Source organism: Gekko japonicus, unplaced genomic scaffold (assembly GCF_001447785.1).
Source record: "Gekko japonicus isolate JY-2015 unplaced genomic scaffold, Gekko_japonicus_V1.1 scaffold106, whole genome shotgun sequence".
Taxonomy (NCBI): domain Eukaryota; kingdom Metazoa; phylum Chordata; class Lepidosauria; order Squamata; family Gekkonidae; genus Gekko; species Gekko japonicus.
In genome coordinates, this window is record NW_015170890.1 from 1,030,360 (window position 1) to 1,033,988 (window position 3,629).

A 3,629-nucleotide genomic window follows, 5' to 3' on the forward strand; every position below is an offset into this window, starting at 1 on the left:
GGCCACGGCCATACAAGGGAAAACTCTATGGTTTTCCCTTGTATGGTCATGGCCCCACCCCCAGCGTGCCCGGCGTCATGACGTCACTTCCCTGTGACGTGCATGCAGCACGCGCGCACGCCGGGAGCCGCACAGGAGTCCCCCACTGGCAAGGTAGGTAACACTTGGCAACCCTAGGGTGGGTAGGCTGACATTGTGGCACATGATACAACAGCGCTTTTCTCCATTTTGCTCCACTGCTCCACTTAGCAGAAGCGGGAGCTTGGAGCCCAGTGGCAGGGAAACCTGGAGGCTCTAGTGCCTAACTTAGGGTTGCCAGCTCCGGGTTGGGAAATACCTGGAGATTCTGGGGGTGGAGCCTGAGGAGGGTGGGGTTTGCCATAGAGTCCACCTTTCAAAGCAGCCATTTTCCTCAGGTGAACTGATCTCGTTTGCCAGGAGATCAGTTATAATAGTGGGAGATCTCCAGCTACCACCTGGAGGTTGGCAAGCCTAGCCTAACTAGACATTACAAACTGCACAAGTTTGCCACAGGGACTTGCAGTTATATTGCAGCAGCTAGTTCCCAGTGGCAACTGGTGAGTTAACATGCAGCAGGACCCAATTCAGACAGGGACTGCTGCATGGGAGAAGGAAGAATCCCGGCATTCTCCCCTGTGCTGTTTTCAGTTGCTGAAACAACCCAGAGGCCCTGGGAAGGGGACTGTTATTTGCTCCATTGGGAGCCAGCATATGCATGAATGTATGTGCTGACTCCCCACGCAGAAAATTATGCTCTGCCCCCTCACCCCCACCCTGAGCTGTTTCAGTCACCAAAAACAGCACAGGGAAGAAGGCAAGAACTCCTCCTCCCGTGCAACAATTCTGATCCAAATTGGGCCCTGCTGTGCTTTTATTTTTATTCATTCATTCATTCATTCAATTTGAAGCCCGCCCTCCCCACGAGTGGGCTCAGGGCGGCTTACACAGTTGGTACAGAAATACCAATAAAACACATCAAATCAAATTAAAACTATTCAAATGATCATAAAGTCATAAAGTGTTAGTGATCCTTCATTAGTTACTTAAGGTGGCATGCTAAAAATGTTTGCAAGCAGACAGTCCAACTCTGTGGTCTTCTTAAGTCACACAATGGTATAGGCCAGATGTTAAGGTTGAGGGCCGGGCTCATTGATGGTAGTAGTCAGGGCGGCTCCTAGTTGAAAGCCTGGTGGAAGAGCTCCGTCTTGCAGGCCCTGCAGAACTGTAAAAGATCCCGCAGGGCCCTGATCTCTTCTGGGAGCTCATTCCACCAGTAAGGAGCCACCACTGAGAAGGTCCTGGCCCTGGTAGTGGCGAGCCTGGCCTCCTTGGGGCCCGGGAGGGTCAGTCGATTCTGTGACCCTGACCGCAGTGCTCTCTGGGGAAAGGTGGTCACTCAGGTATGTCGGACCTTGGCCATATAAGCAAATTCAGTATGCTATTGGCAGCTAGTGCAATGCCTTCAGCACAGGCTGGATGTGCTTCCATCTGGGAAGGCCCATCACGAGCCTGGCTGCGGCATTCTGCACTAGCTGCAGCTTCCAAATTTGCAACAAGGGCAGCCCCATGTAGAGAGTGTTACAGTAGTCTAGTCTCGAGGTGACCATCGCGTGGATCACTGTGGCCAGGTCGTTGTGCTCTAGGAAGGGAACTAACTGCCTAATCACCCAAAGATGGTAGAAGGCTGACTTAGCAGTGACTGCTAGGGCTGCCAAATCCCCTCGGGGGGCGGAAATCCCCCCGCCCCAGAGGCCCATTCCCCAACGCCGGGGAATCGGGCCCCGGGGGGAACCCCGCCCCAGCGTGCATGTCACAGGGAAGTGACGTCATGACTCTGGGCATGCTATGGTTTTCCCTTGTATGGTTGTGGCCCCGCCCCCAGCGTGCCCGGCATCATGACATCACTTCCCTGTGACGTGCATGCGGCGCGCGCCGGGAGCCGACCTGGAGTCCCCCGCCGGAAGGGTAAGTGCCACTTGGCAACCCTAGTGACAGCTACCTGGGCCTCCATTGTTAAGGAGGTATCCAGGAGCACCCCCAAACTCCTAACCTCCAGCGCTGGCACCAATGGTGCCCCACTGATTTGCCACTAGGAACTAGCAGCTACAGTATAGCTGCAAATCCACATGGAGAACTACAGCAGTTTGTAATGTCTGGTTAGGGTCTCAGCTGTTTGAGATCCAGGGACAATGGAAGTGTGTCTGCTTCCTGCTTTCCCTCTGATGGCCTTGTTGATGGCTGCCAGTGGGGAGAGGGAAGAGAGTCTTCATGATGAAGAGGTGCTCGGGCTGCACATTTCATTGGATATTTCACTTCATTGTGCATTATCAGTCATTTGCAACTGGATTGTGTGTCCACATGGGAAAAACTCAGTTACAAAGTATTGCTGTCAAACAACAATAGCACACTATCCAAAAATGTGTGAATACCACCTTGGTTGCTGTTTCCTCTCTATCAGATGGCCTTAGCTATATTAGTAAACTGTCCCCCATACTAAAACTCTGCCATTTCTCATTCTGGATACAGAAAGAAGAAACAATGCAGGGGGAAAAACATAATTCTCTTTCCTGGACACAGATGGTATCCTCAGAACAGAACATAAAAATTTATAACTACCCTATAGGCATTACATATTCTTCATAAGCTTGGACTCTTGCAAAAAGAAAAAAACCCCTGAAATGAACACCCTAGTTGTAACATTTCCAGAAGGAATGTTCTAGTTACTAAGAAAGAAAACTCTGAAAGGCTAGAAATTTTTGGGTTATGGATTCAAGCACATCACAAGGAGAAGTAAAAAAGTGACATAGGAAGATGCTTAAATTTAGGCTGGAATAAACCGCAAAGACAACAGAAAGATTTATCTGTTTCTTTAGCAGAGCCAGATTTCTGTTTGATTAAATTTTCATAGCTGTTGTTGCTGCTTCACGCCAAAAGATTAAAAACCAAAGTGGGACTATCAAAGGTTTAGAATCAACTTCCATGCACAAATCATTGTAAACAGGATTAGACAATTCTTTGATTTCAGTGGCAGAAATTTAAGCAATTGCTTAACTCTCTCAATGAAAATAAATAGAGCTAAAAGGTAATTCAGCTGGTGCTGGGCTACTGTTTTATAATGCTATAGCCTGGCACCCAGGGAGAAAATATGTTACAGCATTCACAAAATGACAAGGTGGGGGGACATAATTCCAGTTTTCATCACTATAGCATTATAACTTTTGTGCTCTCACTGTGGTAATTAAATAAATCTTGGTACTCATGTGAGTCACTGATGTAACACAACTGCTGTATTGCAACCAACTTCAGACTAACACAGAAACTGAAAGTAAGAAAAGAGAACAGTTCAGGGGGTGGAGTTTTCCCATAATCAGGTCCCAGTTAACCAGGGGTCATTTCGTAGTAAAAGAGGTGCAGGAGCTCATTAGCATAAATTATTAGCATGATTTATTTGCATATGCCGCACACCCCTGACATCACTGGAAGTGTGTCAGAAGGCAACATCCACCACTCAGGCTCCACTGGACTGTTTTGGATTGCAAGCTATTGGGGGGGGGGTGTGCAGATCTGCCCTCACAGAGGAGGGAGAGCTTATACCTGATGGCGGGCTG